Here is a 22,717-nt window from a genome sequence, read left to right on the forward strand (position 1 = left end):
GACGAGACGAGTTCATATAGCCATGCCCGTCTGTCCGTCCGTCCGTCTGGATCAACGCAAACTTCTCCTAGACCGTTAGAGCAACAGAATTGAAATTGCATGATCATGATAAAAGATCGAGTGACTATATCATATAGCTCCCATAGGAACGATCGAAAGCAGTGGAAACAGTGACTTTTGTCAATACCTTCGTTACTTTCTACGCAAATGTCATAATTGTCATAATTTATATTATAATATAAAAAGATTACTTTGATCTTGATAAAGAAATTGAACCACAACCAAAAAGAACTCGTTTCTAATTTGGCACATTTCAAAGTTTATTTGTTGTTGTAAATGAATCTTGATACTATTCTCACAAAAAAATAGTTATCAATTAAAAATACTTCCAAAATGTTATTATTATTCTCACAAAAAAATAGTTATAAATTAAAAATACTTCCATAACTACTCTAAAAAAGGGCTTAATTGTATATTTTTCTAGAACTGTAGCTGAAAAAGTCATTTTGGGTTATATAACATTTATAAAATTAATTTATTTAACAATTAACAACATTTCTACAATAAATAAGGATGATTTAGGTCGAATGCATGAAGAAGAAATCGATACATAAGTCATATTTACCTCATATGACAAACTAAAAAATTACCCCCAAAACGAAAAAAAAACGAGCTAACTTTGAAAAACCCAAATAGGGTTTTGCTATTCAATACTTGTACTTTCAGAAAAAAAAGGTCCGGTGCGGTTTGATTTTTGGTGTTGCACAAAGATAATTATCTTTATTTATCAGCTACCTTAAGTAGCTATTAATGACTGGAAAATTTGATCAAGATCGGATGAGTATAACATATAGCTCACATGGGAACAATCGGTGGTAAACAGTGTCTTTGATCAACAGCTTTGTTATTTCCTATGCTAAGATGGAAACGGAAAGAGTAACAAACATCAAGGGTATACAAAACCTTGACGCGTTCGAAGTTAGCCCCTACCCTCTGGTTTTTTATCAACCCCACTCGTAAATTACAAGGGGAAGTTAGCGAGCCGGAGGCACCAGTCAAACTCACTCAATTTCACATTATATCTGTCAATCGATACCGACACAATAAAATTAGGGAATATTTGGCTGCTCCGGCATCCATAGCGTCAAAGATGGATACAATGGAAACGGATCTTTACAACAATCGTTGGCTTGACCATCCCTAGATGTTATTTCAACAGTGTGGAGGTGCCTTAATTAAAACTTGCAGCTCAAAAAAAAAAGAAGAGAAAAAAAAAAAAGAAAAGAAACAAAGGAAGGCCAGAATTTAAATGACCCGCGAATGCACTGCTTGATTGCAGAAAGAAAGTTCACCACAGTGGTACATTTCTTTTTCCCATTATGCCAATAGCGGATAATGTCATTTTGACAATTGACTTCGGGTCTAAACAAAGATCAAAGCTAGGCCTAGAGCATAGGCGAACTGTCTTGATAAATTCTTTTCAAATTGGCAACCGAGCGAAACAGTCCTTTTGCAGGAAGTGATAAAATTAATAGTTCATTTTTTTTTTTTTGTGTGGTTAAAGTAACACAAGTAAATTTTTAATCCGAATAAATACAAGCCATCCTTCATGGTTTTGAATCGGTGATAAAAAGAAACCAATTATGTTGGTGTTCTCTATTTCAAGATATACTTCTTGAGTAAGTGTTAATTTTTTTTTTTTGATTGAATAAAATTTGGTTATTTTGCAAATAAAATTTTTGCACGCAGATTTGCTAAGTCTCGGTATGTTCGTTCATAATGCCAAAATAAGGAAATTAAAATATATTGCTTTGATTAAGCAGAAGGTAATTATACAGCTCTAGAAAAAAAAAACGCATTAACGACATTCATATTCATCCCATATATGTACAGTGTCGACTAACCTTTGCCAAGGATCATGTTTCCCGCCCAATTTCTTTCTGGAATGAAATAATATATGCAGATGGATCCAAATTCAATATCTTTGGGTCGGATTGGATGCAATATGCTCGGCGCCAACCAAATACCGGGCTTCATAATTAGAACTTAAACCCCACTATGAAGCATGGCGGTGGAAGTGTCATGGTTGGGGCATGCATGGCGGCTTCGGGAGTTGGAATCCTGGTTTTGATCGAAGGAACAATGGACAGACATATGTATCCATCAGTTTTAAAGGAGAATTTACTTTAGAGTGGAGAGAAATTAGGTCTAGAGGGCCGATTCCGATTTTATTAAGACAATGACCTTAAACACAAATCCGGCATTGTGAAGTCCTGGTTGAGCTGGGATTGCCCACATGTGGTCAGTCCTCCTTTCCAGTTTCCTGACCTTAATGTGATTGAAAATTTGTGGGCAAAATTTGACATGACCATCCGGAAAAGGTCAATTTCCAACAAAAATGACCTTAAAAATGCCCCACTGGAAGAATGGGTAAAAATATCACCTGAAGTCACTAAAAAATTGGTTTCCTCAATGGAAACACGCATTAAAGAGGTCATTAAACAAAATGGGGGACACACCAAATACTAGTTTAATTTGTTTAGAATAAATTTTTAGGGTTAAATGCATTGCACGAAATAAGCTGTGACATAGAAAAAGGCAATGATGTTCATTTTTTTAATTTTTAAAAGTTATTTTAAAAGTAACAAAAACAATAAAGTAACTAAATATAGTATAATTGATCACTAAATAAAACTGCATTTAAATTGCATAAACATGCACGAAATAAGCTGTGAGCCACTGTATGTATATGATTTTTTTTGTTAGACAAATATAAAGCCCAAATTTTGGTATCGATGATTTCCAAAGCCGGAATTCCAAGATATTTATGTTGGATAGTGCAAGCAGCGAAGAAGTTATTCACCAAAGGGGACGAAGCAATTACATTGGCGACCATCTGATCAGTCAAATTTCGTTACCGGCAAGTGCTAGGCAAGCGGTGAAAAGCGGGGAGAGACAAACGGCAGAAAACCCAAACGGCAAAGCCCAAAGAAAATCTATCAAAGTTAAAAAAGTGAAGCATGTTGAAAACGAGTGAAAAACGGTCTAACCAGGGTGAAAAGAAAGTTAAAAGGCCAGATGAAAAATGTTGAAAACGAGTGAAAACGAAAAGTGTTAATTTTTTTTTGTTTAAACCTAGGTAATGTTATATAATCGAAAGTTAGAACAAGTGCATGAGAGGTTGCAAGTAATAATCAGTAATAGTGAATAGGGATTCCCGGAGAGAAGGAAAATAACCCAATCTTCATTCGTTGAATTCAAAATATGAACTGATTTTATTTACTAAAGTACGGAGTTTATATAGGAAATCTTAGGCTCTAGTAGGTAACAATTGTTCTTAAGGAGATCTTATTCTAGTACGACTCGCACCCACGCATTCGGGGGTTGAAAAATTATTATTATTTTGGGCACGGCGTCGGCAACTTGACATCCTGCCGTCGTGATCGTTTTGGGTTAGTTTACAATTACAAGTGTTTGTTCCCACAACATGTGTGGCTGATTGTATTTCTAGTCATATGCTAGGTTAGTTGTTTGTGACAAAGTACAGTTGTATTATATTTTCTTTAGTGCATCTGATTTGGTGAAGCCGCTTCAGATGGACACGATTTTTATTCTTAAACATTCTGCGAGGGGCCACCAAATGAGGCCATTGGGATTCTTTTATTTTTATTGAGTTGTCTTAAACAAATTACAAATTATTATCATTAGTAAAATAATTATTATTAAAGAAGCAAAACCAGCTACATAATGGAAGTTTAACTCTAGCAAACCAATATTATGTTGCTTTAACGATTATAACTGACTTCCTGTTCTTTTGTATTCTGCCGTATGGTTTACTAAATTGGCTTCTACTGAATTTTATATTATATTTGGCAAATTACTAATAAAACCCAATGCTTAACAATTTCTGTTTCGGGATATCTACCCACTCCTGATGTGTATTACTGTGTTGACTTCTAGCCTTTTTATATGGTGAAAACTTTAAAGACCAACACCTGCTTTTCGGTTTAAACCAATGTGGCTTTTGCTCCACTGTTTTGATATTTCGGTAATACCTGAAATTTGAGCGGTTATTCTGTTCAAATGTTGTCCCTTTATTTTGCAATACCTGCCCTTTTTCTAATACAGACCTAGACAATTTTTCAACGGATTCTTTTCTGACATTATTTTTTAAATTAATTTTATTTATTATTGCCATTTGCACATTCCTTTTTTGTACTGGCTCTGGGATATATAATTTTTCTTCCCTAGTTTTTAGTTTACCTCCAATGTGAGGTCCTGCCGGGGGCCATAAATTTATTTCTTGAGTTTTGTTTGGCATTGTATTTTTATTATTTTGACATTTACCTTTCTTGTTCTCCCAACGTTGTTTAAAACCTGTGACATCTATTGTTGTTGCCACTACAGATTTATACTTTTTTGATTCGGTGCATCCCGAGACGATCCAACCAAATTGAGTATTTTGGCCTAGTAGCCCATCAATTTTTGTAATTCCCCCTTTTAAGATTTGGGTATACACGTTTACACCCATTATTATATCAACCTTACCCGGTTGATTAAAAGAAGGATCAGCTAGCACGTAAGTTTGCCATTTTGACATATCCACGTTTGCTATCTTTAATGGAAGAGCTTCCATTAATTGAGGCAATACAACTGCTTCAACCTTAATAAGTTCCATTTCAGAATCACGCGTCTTCATTTCAATATTTACCCTATACTTCGAGGTTCTAGGTTTTGTTGAAGATACGCCACTTATTTCCGTTTGTTTGTTGATCTTGGGTAACCTTAACATTTGAGCGGCTTCTTCAGATAAAATAGTGCTTTGAGATCCATTATCAATCAAGGCTCTTAATGTTTCATATTCTCCATTTATTTTTTTAACTTGTATTAGGGCTGTGGCCAACAATTTTTGCTCTGCCGTTACACAAGTATTCATCTTCGCCTGTTTTTCCCCAAAATGAAGAAGGGTATGGTGTCCCTTGCTGCACAATGAGCAGACCATTTCATTAGTGCATCTCTTGTTGCTTGAATGCTTCAAGCAACGTGTACACAGTTGCAATTTTTTGGCTATTTTTACCCTTTCTTTAGGTGTTAGCGCTTTAAACTTATAGCACAGAAATGCGCTATGCCAGGGACCTTTGCAGATCGGACAACCATCTTTGGAACCCGCAACCCACGTTTTTTGTAACGGTTTTTTCTCTTCCTTTCTCATGGCACTTAGCGAGCAATATCTTGGCTCCAAGTATTCCATGACATCAGATAGCTGTTGAATTTCCCTTGTTTTTCTAATTTGGCTCTCGTACAATTGTAGAGTCTCTCTATCAAATTTTCGAAGTATGTGTTAAGCGAATATTACGTCAACTTCATCGGATAAATTTGCTTTTATTTTAATTAAGTGTATTGACTCATTAACTATGTCAATCACTCCTTTTACACTTTTTGCGGATTCATTGTTGATCATCGGTAAATTAACAATCCGACTTAATTGTTCGGAAAATACCCTCCGATTGTTTTCATACCGCTTGGTTAAGAGTTCCCAAGCGGCACTATAATTGTCAGCTGAACCTGACAGTAAATGAGCCACCATGCTCCTCGCTTCTCCCTTTAATGCGGATTTTAAATAATTGAATTTAAGAGTAAGACTTAAATCTTCTCTATTTTCAATTAATTCTGCAAATAACTCTACAAACAGGTCCCATTCTCTTGGCTCTCCAGAGAATGTGGGTACCTGAATCTTTGGCAACACCGGTAGTTCGCCTCTCACGGTTACATTCTCAATCTTAACATTTTCCTTATTGCTCATTTTCATTTCTAGCATTGACAATGAATTTCGGACATCAATTGTAAATCGTCCATTATATTCTTAACTTTTGCATCACTTGTTAATACTTGACATGCCTGAACTTTCTCCCATAAATAGTTAATTTTATTAATATATAATATCCATGTCCCATTGCCTGTTGACTTCAACTCTACTACCTCCAAATATTCCTGGAGCTGTCGGACTCTATCCATAAATATCTCCTGGTTAACCTTAGGGTTTTCATTACTGGAGGTCGCATTCATGCGCGACTCTCCTATGCTATCATCAACTATCTCTGACATGTTTGCCTCCGCTTCAACGTACACCGACTTACTAGTGCCTGGTTTTTCTGACTCTCCTATGGCTATAATTTTGGCAACTATCGTTAATGCTTCTTCATGTATTTTATTTCTGAAATAATCATGATCGAGATTTGGAACAGTTTGGATCAATTTTTTGTTATTAGGTATCCACTGATTCCTTATCTCTTTTACTTCCTCTACAACTTTGCTAGTTATGTTTGTAGGGTCTAGTGCTTCTAACCGCCTTAACCTGGTATGTAACTCTGCCTGCTTCTCCAACACTTTTGCAGCCTTATTAGTGAACATTTTTATCTTATAGGATATCGATATAATTATATAATGAAATTAATAAAATACGTATGTAAATATGCAAATACTTATAACTATTTTAATTAATTTCTTATCTGATGATCCTGTTCGCTGCTGCTTGTCCGCCAATGGGTAAAATTCGCCGTTTTTTTTTTTACTGTGTCGTCGCTCAGCTGCTGTTGTCCAGGGCCTATGGGCTCAGACGGTACCGGTGCCGGACATCGCACCAGAATTTCTTATACTGCCACTGCACGTTCTTTAGTTTCTTCTTTGCAGCTTTCTTGTTGCTCTGCTGCTGTTGGTAGCTGCCGACTTGCAACTACATATAGTTCACTTTTTTCGATATTAGGGCTTCGAATACGCCACACACCAACTTTATATTTTTTTTCACTTTATTTTATATATATATGTGGGCTTCGAATTAGCCACACACCAACTTTATTTCGTTTTTTTTTTTACCGCCGCCGAAATTATTGCAGTTGCTCGACTAGCCAAACTGCTTTTATATATTCGGTCGCACGCACTTTTTTATTTATTAAGCAATATTTTGCTTTTATATTATACTCTGTCTCTTACCACTGGTGGGGGAAAACAAGAGTTTTTTATTTTGCTACCTTTATCTGATCTTATCGTAAGAATTCAGACCTTAAGGAGCTGATTCATTCTCTGAGTCTCTTACCACTGGTGGGGGAAAACTACAGAGTTCCTTTTTCTCGAAGGACCAAACATGATCCATCCGGCTCGAAGGACCAAAATGATCCATCCGGCTCGAAGGACCAAAATGAATAGGGATTCCCGGAGAGAAGGAAAATAACCCAATCTTCATTCGTTGAATTCAAAATATGAACTGATTTTATTTACTAAAGTACGGAGTTTATATAGGAAATCTTAGGCTCTAGTAGGTAACAATTGTTCTTAAGGAGATCTTATTCTAGTACGACTCACACCCACGCATTCGGGGGTTGAAAAATTATTATTATTTTGGGCACGGCGTCGGCCACTTGACATCCTGCAGTCGTGATCGTTTTGGGTTAGTTTACAATTACAAGTGTTTGTTCCCACAACATGTGTGGCTGATTGTATTTCTAGTCATATGCTAGGTTAGTTGTTTGTGACAAAGTACAGTTGTATTATATTTTCTTTAGTGCATCTGATTTGGTGAAGCCGCTTCAGATGGACACGATGTTTATTCTTAAACAAATAGTAATAATAATAATGTGTGTTGCGGCGCAGGCTTAATTGCCGCCCCGCGCCAGTAGAAAGGCTTACCCAACGCGCCCCTGGTTTTTATTCTCTCTCATTCGAAGAAGAACAGTTAGAATTTACTTTGTCTTTGCTTGCACTTATGACAGAGCGGCGGCCCGCTATGACGGCGCGCCAGTCACAGAAAATTAGGCAAGCAGGAAAGACGTGAAAAGGAGAGAAAAACACAAATGTAAGATAAAATAGAAACATATGAGAAATTTGAATTAACATTGAAATAAAGATTTCAGCTAACCGATCTAACCGATCGATATGCCCACAAATTGTGCAACTGAATATAGCGCAATACAACACAAAACCGGCGTTTAATTGTTTGGTTAGAGGGCTCGGGGTATATGTTCGACTCGCGAACTTTTTTGGAGCTGTCCCACGTCACGACCTGAACATTTTCTACATCCTGAAATATTTATTTCTTTGGCTCCAGAGATATTAGCAGAGTCTGAATATCTCTGAACCACGTGGATTGGAGTGGAATCTTCCAGAAGCTTCCTTCGTGAGAGCGACCGCGGCAGACGTTTACATGCCGGCTCGCTGAGAGAGGAAGAGAGAGGGAGATAGTGAACGTGGAATCTTCCAGAAGCTTCCTTCGTGAGAGCGACCGCGGCAGACGATTACATGCCGGCTCGCTGAGAGAGGAAAAGAGAGGGAGATAGTGAACCACGTGCAAACAGGCAAACATAACCTCATTGTTACGCAACATATGCAATGAGCAACAGTGATAGAGTACCAGTTCAACCTAGCGCTGAGAGTCAGGAAGACGGTGCTGAGGCGACTGAGAATGGAGCGGTCTCAAGCGACAGAGAAACTGATACACCAACGATGTCAACGCCATCCAGAGGCGACGGTTTGTCAGTGCAACAAACGATTCTTAATGGAATGTTCGAGAGTCACGCAGGAAACGGTACGGCAATTAAACGGCCCAGTAAAATTGATCTAGCTCCGTGGTCCGTACCTGCGTTGGCGCAATCGACTATTCAAGGAGTGAGTCTACCTTTTCTGGCCAATACAGCTAATCTTCATAACGGATTGTGGACCCAAGGACAAAGTAACGCGGGTGGAATGCAGCATGGACCTGGAATCCAACGGCCGGCTACCGGACACTTGACGTTAAGCCCTGGAGTGCACTCTACGGATTTAGGACACAAGAAAACTCTATTGTCATCGGAACAGATAGCGGCCCGCCAAGTACTGAACAAAGACTTACCCGTGTTTTCCGGTAAGCCAGAAGAGTGGTTGTTGTTTATAAGCCACTACGAACAATCTACTGAAAGATGTGGAATTAGTAACGAAGAGAATCTTATTCGGCTCCAAAAGTGCTTAAAAGGAGCGGCTTGGGATGCCGTTCGAGGAAAGCTAATGTGTCCAGAGACGGTGCCGTATGCAATCGGTACGTTACGGATGCTTTATGGAAGACCGGAGATTATTCACTCGAGCCTACAAAGGAAACTAAGAGAAGAACCAGCGGCACGCTCAAATAATTTGGATTCGGTTATTCAGCTAGCCTTGGCAGTGCAGAACTATTGCGCGACACTGGTCGCAATTGGGCTTAAAGAGTATCTGCACGATCCAGCTTTACTAGGCGAGCTCGTCGATAAGTTGCCGGGAGAATTGAAACTCGATTGGGGAAGACACCGAATGACTCTAATTGGATGTGTGGCTAACTTGTCTATCTTTGACAATTGGTTGTTTGGCATTGCAATGTGTGCCTCAATGGTTACGCCGTATACAGTTCCAGCTAAGGATGGAGCAAAGAGAACCAAAGAGCGAATTTTTCTGCACAACGAATTGCAAAGTGGATCTAGTCAGGAATCGAAAACACAAGAAGTACGCATCCGGTTGTGCCCCAAATGTGCAGGGAGTCATAACGTAGCAGACTGTCGCCTCTTTCGAGAAATGAGCATAAAGCAGAGAAAGGAGTTCGTGCGGCAAAAGAGGCTCTGCTATTGTTGTTTTGATCAGCACGTGATACGGAATTGCAAAAGTAAAAGAAGTTGTGGTGTCGATGGGTGCAGGCAGATACACCACTCGTTGATCCACGAGACAGCGGACTACAAGGAAAGCAAATCGCAGTGGCAGACGAATGAGGATGATAAACCAGTTCATCCACCAATCTTATTCCATGGAGATATAACAAGCAAGGCTTTATTCAGATATATGCCAATCATGTTATACGGAAGGAAGCGAAATTTAGCGACATATGCCTTACTGGACGAGGGAGCCGCTTGCTCTTTGATTGAAGAAACTTTGGCAGACGAGTTAGGACTAGATGGCCCGGCCGAAGAACTGTGCTTAAAGTGGACCAGTCAAGTCACTCAAACGGAAAGCGCGTCCAAGTATGTGAGTGTCTGAGTGTCGTCGATGTGTCAAGGTGCGACGCAATTTGAACTCAAGAGTTTGCGCACGGTACGTAAGCTAGACTTGCCTACGCAAACAGTTACCGACGAACTGGTAACATCGAGAAAGCATCTACAGTATTTACCAAATTTAAGTTACTGTAACGTAAAAGCAAGCTTAATTATTGGTCTGGATAATTTGAAAGTTTGTGTGCCTTTGGAGATACGGGAGTCCGAAGGAGACGACGTGGTCGCGGCGCGCTGTAGATTGGGCTGGTCTGTGTATGGCCGGCACAGCGACGCCGCTCCAGCGTCCTTACACATATTGCACATATGTGAGTGCAATGAAGCGAGCAGCATGCGCGCTTTGGATGCGTCAATGAAAGAATACTTTGCTATGGAGTCCTCGGGAACACGCGTGCCAAGTAAGCCATTAAGATCGAAAGACGACGAGCGCGCGTTGCAGATTATGGAGGCGACCACAAGTTATTGCCCGATTGACAAACGTTGGCAAACTGGACTGTTGTGGAGGTTCGACAAAGTAGATCTACCGGATTCATACTCAATGGCCATGAGGCGTCTTCAGTGTTTAGAAGCGAAAATGGCAAAGGACATCGATCTTAAAAGCTTTATGTTGGACATTATGCAAAGCTATGAAGAAAAGGGATACATCCGGAGATTAACAGAAAGTGAGCTAGATAAGGGTAAAAGTTCATGGTTTCTTCCTATATTTACAGTCACTAACCCAAACAAGAACAAGACGAGGCTGGTCTGGGATGCAGCTGCGAAAGTCAACGGCACGTCATTAAACGACGTCTTGCTAAAGGGCCCGGATATACTGGCATCTCTAGTTGGCGTGTTAATACGTTTTCGGGAGCGACCAGTAGCAGTGGCTGGTGACATAAGTGAGATGTTTCACCAAGTAAGAGTGCGCCCAGAGGACCAGACGGCTCAGAAGTTTCTATGGCGCAGTGGAAATTCGGCTAAAGCGGCAGAAACGTACGTGATGCAGGTTATGACATTCGGTGCTTCCTGCTCGCCGGCCTTAGCTAATTACATAAAGAATCGCAACGCAGAGCGGTTCAGAAAAGAATCTCCAAGAGCTGTTGCGGCCATTTGTAGAAACACGTTTGTCGACGACTGGCTCGAGTCGACAAACACCGAAGACGAGATGACGGAGTTGGCCATGGAGGTGCAGAGAATTCACTTGGAGGGTGGATTCAACATGAGGCGCTGGACCTCGAATTCTGCAAGCGTAGTGAGAGCGCTCAAGAACCAAGAAGGAGACGTGCCTAGGGAGGTGGGATTCCTTGAAAAAACGCAAGATAAGGTTTTAGGCATGTGGTGGCTGCCCGTGACAGATCAACTTACGTATGTAGTCAAGCCGGATTTGCTTGAAAGAGCATCGAAAGACTATCCGACCAAAAGAACTGTGTTAAGTGTGGTTATGTCAATTTTTGACCCACTTGGATTGCTTGGCTTTTTCACTGTTCGTGCTAAAATTATTTTGCAGACTATCTGGCGAGCAGGAACGGATTGGGATGAGTCTCTTCAGGAAGAGGACCAAGCAGACTGGAAAATTTGGGTGAAGCTGTTACCCAAAATCAACGAAGTGAGGATTTCAAGGTGCATGCCGAAGGTATGTTGTGCAAGACGAGTACAACTTCACACGTTTGTGGACGCCAGCATCAACGCTTATGCAGCGCTTGTGTACCTGCGAGCAGAAGTGGATGGAATAGTCCACTGTTCCTTGGTAGCGTCTAAGACACGAGTGGCCCCCTTGAAGCCAGTCTCAATACCACGGATGGAACTGATGGCTGCTGTTTTAGGTTTACGGCTGACGAAATTCATCGAACCTGAACTCTCAGTAACCGTATGTCAGCGTATTTTCTGGACGGATTCGAAGGACGTTTTATGCTGGATTAGATCAGATGCCCGCAAATGCAATCAATTTGTGGCATTGCGAGTTGGAGAAATTCTGGAAGACTCTGACGTGCTATCTTGGCGATGGGTGCCCACCCAGCATAACGTTGCAGACGATGGCACGAAATGGACAAAGATGCCAGACATGACCGGGAATTCAAGGTGGTTTGTTGGCCCGAGATTCTTGTATGAACAAGAGACACAATGGCCTAGCATGGAGCAGAGCCCGAGCAAGACGAGTGAAAGTATCTTGCACCACGAGGAGAAAGTCAAAGGGAACTCTAGTTTGGCTTGCATCACACCTGATCCGGAACGATTCGGAACGTTGGAAAAGCTACGGGCGGTACAAAAGCGAGTTCTAAACTTTTTGCAAGCCATATGTAAGAGGCCTTGCGGAGAACAACTGATGAACATTTTGGCTATAAACCGCGATGTGGAAACCGATGCAGTTTTTATTCGTGCATGCCAAGAAGAGGAGTTTCCAGAAGAGATCAGATGCTTAAACCAAGGACATAGCATAACAAATAGGAAAAGTAAGCTATTTAAGTGCACTCCTTACCTGGACGAGTTAGGAGTGCTACGTATCAAAGGACGAATTGACAGAATTGAAGGAGTAGATATGGACACTAAGCGACCCATTATACTACCGCAAAAGCATAGAGTAACGTTTCTGATTGTGGAGTACTATCACAGAAAGAATTACCATTTGCACAATGAAATTGTCGTTAACGAGGTACGACAGCGGTACTGGATAACCGGCTTACGCGCTTTAGCGAGAAAAGTCGCGAACGCCTGTGTAGCGTGCCGTATACGAGTGGCCCGACCAGTGCCACCAAAGATGGGCGATTTACCAAAGGAGAGGTTATCGCCGCACACACAACCATTCACTTTTACTGGAGTGTACTGCTTCGGCCCATTTGAAGTCGCAGTGGGCCGCAGGCACGAGAAGAGATGGGGCGTGTTATTCACATGCCTTACGACCCGAGCGGTACACCTAGAAATTGCTACATCACTGTCAACCGACTCATTTCTTTGCGTATTGAAGGCGTTTGTAGCCAGAAGAGGGGTGCCGCCAGCCAGCCGCGTATTGAAGGAGCACATAGAACGGATATCAACTTCAGCTGTGGAACAGCAGTATCCGACGTTGGAGTTCAAGTTTAACCCTCCCAGTTCACCGCACATGGGCGGCGTTTGGGAGCGACTGGTACGTTCTACTAAATCTATACTTTCAGAAATACTGCCAAAGGCCGGCCTGAAGGAAGAGGTGTTAAGAGGAGCGTTTGCTGACGTAGAGCAAATTTTGAATTCAAGGCCTCTGACGTATGTGCCTTTAGAAAGCGCCGAATCGGAAGCATTAACGCCGAACCATTTTCTAAAAGGCAGTTCTAGTGGCCTACGTGAGAGCGGTTCACTGCAACAGTCTGGGCCGCAACTCGCAAAAGGGTATCGTGTTGCCAGCCAAATTGCCGACCGTTTCTGGAAGAGGTGGCTGAGAGAATATCTACCTACAATCACAAGGCGCACGAAATGGTTCCGAAGCGCAGTCGTTCGCACAGTAGATGGACTTGTGACGCGACCAACAGTGAAGCTGGCCGTACTGAATTTGGAGAGTAATCCACCGCACGAAGACACTGGTGAATTACGGGGTGGAGAATGTTGCGGCGCAGGCTTAATTGCCGCCCCGCGCCAGTAGAAAGGCTTACCCAACGCGCCCCTGGTTTTTATTCTCTCTCATTCGAAGAAGAACAGTTAGAATTTACTTTGTCTTTGCTTGCACTTATGACAGAGCGGCGGCCCGCTATGACGGCGCGCCAGTCACAGAAAATTAGGCAAGCAGGAAAGACGTGAAAAGGAGAGAAAAACACAAATGTAAGATAAAATAGAAACATGTGAGAAATTTGAATTAACATTGAAATAAAGATTTCAGCTAACCGATCTAACCGATCGATATGCCCACAAATTGTGCAACTGAATATAGCGCAATACAACACAAAACCGGCGTTTAATTGTTTGGTTAGAGGGCTCGGGGTATATGTTCGACTCGCGAACTTTTTTGGAGCTGTCCCACGTCACGACCTGAACATTTTCTACAATGTGCAAGTAATAATTAGTAATAATAATAATGTGCAAGTAATAATTAGTAATAGTAATAATAATGTACAAGTAATAATTGGTAATAAGAAAGAGAAAACAGTGGGAGTGAAGCAAGTGGAAAAAAAAGGCGAACAAATTTGCAAAGAAGAAAACGCAAAGCAAAATTTTGAGCCACATTGTGCAAAAACAATTTTTTTTCGTCACGTCGCGAGGTAACATACACTGAAAATGAGAAAAAAAGTAAAGACATAAATAAATTAAAAAAAATTAAGCAGAATAAAAGCAAAGGAATAAAATCTAATGAAAAATTGAAAGGTCAAAAAAAATCTATAACAAAAAAAATGAAGAAAGTGAAAACATAGAAGAAAAAAAAAAATTAAAATAAAAGCAAGCATGAGCAATTGCTTTACAAGACTTGATAACAAAATCTAAAACAAAAAAAATGTGAACATAACTAAATAAATAACAAAAAAAAATTTAAATTAAGTCTACAGCCTCTACAGCAATTCCTCGAAGGCCTTCGTCGGACGCTACAAGGGTGAGTTTTTGTACTAAATTTTTTTGTTACCAAATTTGTATATTAAGCGAAGTCGGAGAGATTAAGCAAGTGTATTCAATGCAAAGACAAAAATAATTATTGAAAAAGCAAAAAAAATGAAAACCCAAAACTAACTAGTTTCGGGCGGTGGTTGAACCAGAGCTCCGTCGATTTTAGGCAGGACCTCTACCCCTTACACCGTCGAGCTGCTTGTTGACCACTCGGCGTTTTACTTATAAGTCACCAAAGCTATAACTTTAAAGCCGATTTATTAGGAAAATATAGAATAGTGCGCCGAAATATTTCACACAGCTTCAAATGACGGGGTATTCTACAACATATCCAAAATTCATCCAAATCGGTGATTCCAATACCTGAAGTTCCCCTTGTCAGATATTTTAAAGCTAACTGCCAACATGAACTCAAGTTTAACAAAAACAGTCAAAACAGCAAGTGACTTTGGCAAGTGACTGAGAGCTAGACTCTGGTTTGAAAAGTGTTGAGTAGACGAAGGCGTGGTGGTAGTCTAGACTCTGTATTTCCTTCTTTGCTATAGGATGCGTATCACCTGGAATTATGATTGTGACACATGGCTGAAACATCATCCAGGGATAATGCAACCGGTAGTATTATCGTAGAGAGTATGCATACAAGTCAGTCCAGTTTTGTTATTTCTTGTAGTATAGCCCATAGCAGCTGAATTGTGAGCGGTCAGGATATTGGTGAGAACATTTGTCGTGATATACATGTGCACGTATAGTTGTTAGCTGCCTAATTTTTCTACCTTGCTAACGATAACACAAGTGTATGCTAAAGATCGGGGTCGTGCACTTCTAGCGTTGCTCTTGCTTAGCTCGTCGGATGAGGGGGGGTTCTTTCTACTAAAAGGATGTAAAAAGCAAAATATTGGACCAGATCGGGATACTATTAATTGTGCGGACGACTTCTCTGCAGATTAGCTAAAGCTGTTGTTCGCTAACCCTTTCTGTACCCATCCTACCTTGGCAAACTATTGGGTTTAATTGATTGCCCCTTAACAGACTCTTAAATGATCTTAGACGATTTGTAACGGCAGCATAGTCATGGATTCAGGCGACGGACTCCTCAATGAATTAGTTTACACAAACATGACGAAATTTCAAGTTACGGGTTTAATTCCAAACAAAAGGGTTTTCATGACTTAATATTCTAAGAAATTACAAAATAAAGATATGTAAAAAGATATACCAAAATAAAGCTAGATACGATAATAGAGCAAATATAGATTCAAAAATTCATAGTAATTCGAAAGAGATTCGGGTTATGTGGCCGCGTGTGCCAGTTGGCAATGAAACAAACATTTATAGTATATACATGTGGGTGTTAACTCACGATTTATCCAACGTTGCGATCTCTGGGCCCATCGATGCTGCAGGGATTTACGTTAATAAAGAGAAAAAAAAAAGTATTAAAAGGGGTTGCCGTGGTGCAACAAAAAAAGTAGTATCCAAACCAAAGGGCTGCTACGCCATACATTGCGTACAGATGAAACACGAAAAGGTAGCAGAACTACTACTAAGTATGCATATGCACCAAAAAGAAATCGAAAAGTAGTAGATCTCGCTCAAATTGGGTGTATAATGTTGGTATTAGCCGGGGAATTGTGCATTTCATCACCAGACTATTTTAGCCTGGCCCATGGCGATGGTTATTGATGAAATGGAAGGGTTGATAAAATAAATCCGAGGCTCGCTGGTGTCTTGGTTATTGAAAGATGTCTCTTTTTGTTCCAACGAAGAAAATATCAGCGATTGGGCTGGGGTACAATCAACCAAATTGTCCCAGAGAAAATGAAAAATCCACACACCAACTTTATTTCGTTTTTTTTTTTTTACCGCCGCCGAAATTATTGCAGTTGCTCGACTAGCCAAACTGCCTTTATATTTTCGGTCGCACGCACTTTTTTATTTATTAAGCAATATTTTGCTTTTATATTATACTCTGTCTCTTACCACTGGTGGGGGAAAACAAGAGTTTTTTATTTTGCTACCTTTATCTGATCTTATCGTAAGAATTCAGACCTTAAGGAGCTGATTCATTCTCTGAGTCTCTTACTGGTGGGGGAAAACTACAGAGTTCCTTTTTCTCGAAGGACCAAACATGATCCATCCGGCTCGAAGGACCAAAATGATCCATCCGGCTCGAACGACCAAAATGAATAGGGATTCCCGGAGAGAAGGAAAATAACCCAATCTTCATTCGTTGAATTCAAAATATGAACTGATTTTATTTACTAAAGTACGGAGTTTATATAGGAAATCTTAGGCTCTAGTAGGTAACAATTGTTCTTAAGGAGATCTTATTCTAGTACGACTCACACCCACGCATTCGGGGGTTGAAAAATTATTATTATTTTGGGCACGGCGTCGGCCACTTGACATCCTGCAGTCGTGATCGTTTTGGGTTAGTTTACAATTACAAGTGTTTGTTCCCACAACATGTGTGGCTGATTGTATTTCTAGTCATATGCTAGGTTAGTTGTTTGTGACAAAGTACAGTTGTATTATATTTTCTTTAGTGCATCTGATTTGGTGAAGCCGCTTCAGATGGACACGATGTTTATTCTTAAACAAATAGTAATAATAATAATGTGCAAGTAATAATTAGTAATAATAATAATGTGCAAGTAATAATTAGTAATAGTAATAATAATGTACAAGTAATAATTGGTAATAAGAAAGAGAAAACAGTGGGAGTGAAGCAAGTGGAAAAAAAGGCGAACAAATTTGCAAAGAAGAAAACGCAAAGCAAAATTTTGAGCCACATTGTGCAAAAACAATTTTTTTTCGTCACGTCGCGAGGTAACATACACTGAAAATGAGAAAAAAAGTAAAGACATAAATAAATTAAAAAAAATTAAGCAGAATAAAAGCAAAGGAATAAAATCTAATGAAAAATTGAAAGGTCAAAAAAAATCTATAACAAAAAAAATGAAGAAAGTGAAAACATAGAAGAAAAAAAAAAATTAAAATAAAAGCAAGCATGAGCAATTGATTTACAAGACTTGATAACAAAATCTAAAACAAAAAAAATGTGAACATAACTAAATAAATAACAAAAAAAATTTAAATTAAGTCTACAGCCTCTACAGCAATTCCTCGAAGGCCTTCGTCGGACGCTACAAGGGTGAGTTTTTGTACTAAATTTTTTTGTTACCAAATTTGTATATTAAGCGAAGTCGGAGAGATTAAGCAAGTGTATTCAATGCAAAGACAAAAATAATTATTGAAAAAGCAAAAAAAATGAAAACCCAAAACTAACTAGTTTCGGGCGGGGGTTGAACCAGAGCTCCGTCGATTTTAGGCAGGACCTCTACCCCTTACACCGTCGAGCTGCTTGTTGACCACTCGGCGTTTTACTTATAAGTCACCAAAGCTATAACTTTAAAGCCGATTTATTAGGAAAATATAGAATAGTGCGCCGAAATATTTCACACAGCTTCAAATGACGGGGTATTCTACAACATATCCAAAATTCATCCAAATCGGTGATTCGCATACCTGAAGTTCCCCTTGTCAGATATTTTAAAGCTAACTGCCAACATGAACTCAAGTTTAACAAAAACAGTCGAAACAGCAACTAACTTTTGGCAAGTGACTGAGAGCTAGACTCTGGTTTGAAAAGTGTTGAGTAGACGAAGGCGTGGTGGTAGTCTAGACTCTGTATTTCCTTCTTTGCTATAGGATGCGTATCACCTGGAATTATGATTGTGACACATGGCTGAAACATCATCCAGGGATAATGCAACCGGTAGTATTATCGTAGAGAGAATGCATACAAGTCAGTCCAGTTTTGTTATTTCTTGTAGTATAGCCCATAGCAGCTGAATTGTGAGCGGTCAGGATATTGGTGAGAACATTTGTCGTGATATACATGTGCACGTGTAGTTGTTAGCTGCCTAATTTTTCTACCTTGCTAACGATAACACAAGTGTATGCTAAAGATCGGGGTCGTGCACTTCTAGCGTTGCTCTTGCTTAGCTCGTCGGATGAGGGGGGTTCTTTCTACTAAAAGGATGTAAAAAGCAAAATATTGGACCAGATCGGGATACTATTAATTGTGCGGACGACTTCTCTGCAGATTAGCTAAAGCTGTTGTTCGCTAACCCTTTCTGTACCCATCCTACCTTGGCAAACTATTGGGTTTAATTGATTGCCCCTTAACAGACTCTTAAATGATCTTAGACGATTTGTAACGGCAGCATAGTCATGGATTCAGGCGACGGACTCCTCAATGAATTAGTTTACACAAACATGACGAAATTTCAAGTTACGGGTTTAATTCCAAACAAAAGGGTTTTCATGACTTAATATTCTAAGAAATTACAAAATAAAGATATGTAAAAAGATATACCAAAATAAAGCTAGATACGATAATAGAGCAAATATAGATTCAAAAATTCATAGTAATTCGAAAGAGATTCGGGTTATGTGGCCGCGTGTGCCAGTTGGCAATGAAACAAACATTTATAGTATATACATGTGGGTGTTAACTCACGATTTATCCAACGTTGCGATCTCTGGGCCCATCGATGCTGCAGGGATTTACGTTAATAAAAGAGAAAAAAAAAAGTATTAAAAGGGGTTGCCGTGGTGCAACAAAAAAAGTAGTATCCAAACCAAAGGGCTGCTACGCCATACATTGCGTACAGATGAAACACGAAAAGGTAGCAGAACTACTACTAAGTATGCATATGCACCAAAAAGAAATCGAAAAGTAGTAGATCTCGCTCAAATTGGGTGTATAATGTTGGTATTAGCCGGGGAATTGTGCATTTCATCACCAGACTATTTTAGCCTGGCCCATGGCGATGGTTATTGATGAAATGGAAGGGTTGATAAAATAAATCCGAGGCTCGCTGGTGTCTTGGTTATTGAAAGATGTCTCTTTTTGTTCCAACGAAGAAAATATCAGCGATTGGGCTGGGGTACAATGAACCAAATTGTCCCAGAGAAAATGAAAAATCCAAGGCTGCTTGAAAGCCAAAAGTTGCTTGGTCGACGCCACGCGACCGAAATATGAATTTTAACTGAAATATAACGGGATTTAAATTCTAATATTTTCACTAAATTGATTTTATATCACCTTATTCTTCGAAAATTCACTAATATTTTTATTCACTTTAGCCAAATATGTATATTACTGCCTTGTGCAGTCACTGTACTTTTTAACGATGATGTAATATGCACGTGTTTCACAAATATATATGTATATATATATATTTATGTGAATATTAGTATCCACGTCTTTTCGCAATCCAAGTATCAAATTAAATGAAAAAGCCTGTACCAAAAATTCTGTTTCTAAGCAAACGCAATGCATGCGAACGAATTCTTACGGATCTTTTCCATGCTCTCTTCTTTGCTTACGCTTTGCGTTCGCTGTGCGAAATGAGAGTAAGAACCGTACCAAGTGAAGACATGTGCGTAGTACGCAAGGAGGTTATTCATTTGTTCTTGCGAACAAACAAAAAAAAATATTCTTTCCGAAATGCAATTAAAATTATTATTATTAAAGAGGGCTACTACACATTAGAGGTTTAATCAGCCAAACCCAGATCATAATTGGCATAGCAAAAGACTATATTACGACAGGTAACAAATCCCTTTTTTTAATTCATTTATGTAGGTGCAACTCAAAATGAAGTAAGTCGTCTCGCCGACTTGGGTATACCATACACCAGGTGAAACAAATATTTAAAATTTCGAAAACCAAATGTATGTCTATTAAATTGTTTTAACATGCCTCATAACCATATGCTATCTCGCTCACTCTACAAACACACGAGCACTCTAGCGCCGCCACTAGCCAACGGCAAATTCTGCCTTTAGGGATCGCGTAGCAAAATACGTTCATACGTATATTTTATATGTTTCTAGTCCGATTTCAAATTTGCTAGTTTGATAGAAATAGATAAGATTTATTAGTCTGCCAAATTTAATCGCGATGGTCAAAAAATTGCAACACCCAAACGGTTTTTTCTAAATTATGGAGGCGGAAGTGGGCGTGGCAACATATTAAAATATATGTATTCTGCGTAGATACTAAGCCAATATACATACTAAATTTTGTGACTTTAGCTTTGTTAGTTTTCGAAAAAATCAGCTTTGTTTAATTTTCGGGGGCGGAAATGGGCGTGGCAAAATTTTTAAATAGTCAATATCTGCTAAGCTAAGCTAGCTTACATACCAAATTTTATGTCGGTAGCTTACATAGTTTTTAAGAAAACCTGTTTTTTGTTAATTCCGTGGGCGGAAGGGAGCGTGGCAAAAATTTGAAACAAACCAGATAACTGTACATACTACACGAGACTGCATACCAAATTTGGTGGCTCTAGCTCTTATAGTCTCCGAGATCTAGGTGTTCATACGGACGGACGGACAGACGGACATGGCTAGATCGACTCGGTTGTTGATCCTGATCAAGAATATATATACTTTGTTGGGTCGGAGATGCTTCTTTCTGCCTGTTACATACATTTTGGCGACTTTAATATACCATTTCACTCTATGGGTGTATGGTATAAAAAGAAAGGAAGATGATTTTTTTTAGAGAATGGAACTATGGGATTTAGAGGCAAGAGACCCAAGCAAACCGCTTGAAAGGAAGAGACTACCAATTTATGAGTGAACCTATGTAAATTTCTATTTCCCGTTACTAAAGCAAAAAAAAACATAGTAACAGAACGCAGATTTTAAGAGTAGTCCCCAGTGATAAATTAAATTATTACTCCCAAATTCATTTAGAGTAACCCGAAAAGAAAAATTATTTATAAATTGATTTAAAAAAAAAAAAATATATATCAAAAAAGCTAACATCGGCTATGCCGAAGTTTATATACCCTTGCAGTCCTTGGTAATAATAATTTTACATGTTCAAAATTTGTTTTCTGCAACTCAATTCATCAATATACAAACAAAACAATTTTACTCTCTATTTTACAATTTGTTGTTCTTCTTCCCTTATTCCCAAAGCAAAGCAACGCACGCATGTTGGCGAATGTGGAAGTACCTGTCTCATGAACCCTTTTACCTACTTAACGGCGTTTTGCATCAAAAGAAAGAGAGGGAAATAGTTGGGCTGTTGAAAACACAGAAACAGAAAAAAACACCTTTTTTGCAAGGCAACGAAGTCTATCTATTTTTAATCCGATTTTGATGAGCAATATCTCATTCGACAGGAAATTTAATTCACAATCTCATAGTTCAAGTGTAGTTATACTTTATTGTGTGTTAGTGGAGTAAAGTGACGTCAAGCAGAGAGACCAAAAAATTCCATACAAAATTGAATTTTTCAAATGGCTCCAAAATGGACCCTGGGGCCAAATTGAAAATTTGTGGTATGCAGTTTATCTTAGTTTTACTAGATCTAAAACTTTTTCTTTAAGTCCAAAAGGTGTACGATGAAATTTACAAATTTTGAAAATGTGTTTTTTTTTTTTGCCGGGTCCGAATTTGGGGGCTTTTTATCAAAACCCATTTAAAAAAAAAACCATTGGAGATATGCCCACGAAATTTACAGAACATCATCTCAATAGAATAACCAATTGAACGTTATAAATTAACATATCAAAACTTTTCACCAACATTAAGTAACAATCGAATGAAATCAGAATTTAAGGTCAAAAAAAAATGTACTCAAATAAATTGCCGCCACTGTATATAGAACTTTATGGGGTCGGATAATAATACCCTCTGCAAGGGTATAAAAAGAAGCAAATTTAATAACATTTGGTTGATTTGAAAACGCTATCAAATATTTAAAATGCCATTAACACATAGTTTTAAAGATTGCGAGGAGGCACCACGATCATCCTCATCACAAGTGTGTTTACAATTTATCTCAGACTTACACGAGAGGGCAACAACCAAGTGTATGCACTCATTCCATAGAAATTGTATAATTACTTATGTTTCGACAAATCAAGAATGTCCGGTATGCAAGTCTTTATGCCACCTTAGAGATGTACAAGTTAGAACTGAGTTGTCAACCAGTCAAAAACAAGGAACAGTTGCTAAAGTTCATAATACACGACAGCAGGCGCAAGCACACCTTTTATCTGGTCCAGAACCAATACAATACCAGCAATACCTGAAGAGACAACGCAGCAGCT

The 22,717-nt window shown here is 39.2% G+C and overlaps 1 long non-coding RNA gene across 1 annotated transcript; it reads left to right on the plus strand.

The window, feature by feature from the left end:
- The first annotated feature begins 1,444 nt into the window (after positions 1-1,444).
- LOC124460968 lies at positions 1,445-2,625 on the plus strand. The gene is made up of 3 exons (XR_006954872.1): positions 1,445-1,679; positions 1,750-1,826; positions 1,894-2,625. It is a non-coding gene; the product is annotated as an uncharacterized LOC124460968 (long non-coding RNA).
- Positions 2,626-22,717: the final 20,092 nt, after the last annotated feature.

Source organism: Drosophila willistoni, unplaced genomic scaffold, assembly GCF_018902025.1.
Source record: "Drosophila willistoni isolate 14030-0811.24 unplaced genomic scaffold, UCI_dwil_1.1 Seg169, whole genome shotgun sequence".
NCBI lineage: Eukaryota > Metazoa > Arthropoda > Insecta > Diptera > Drosophilidae > Drosophila > Drosophila willistoni.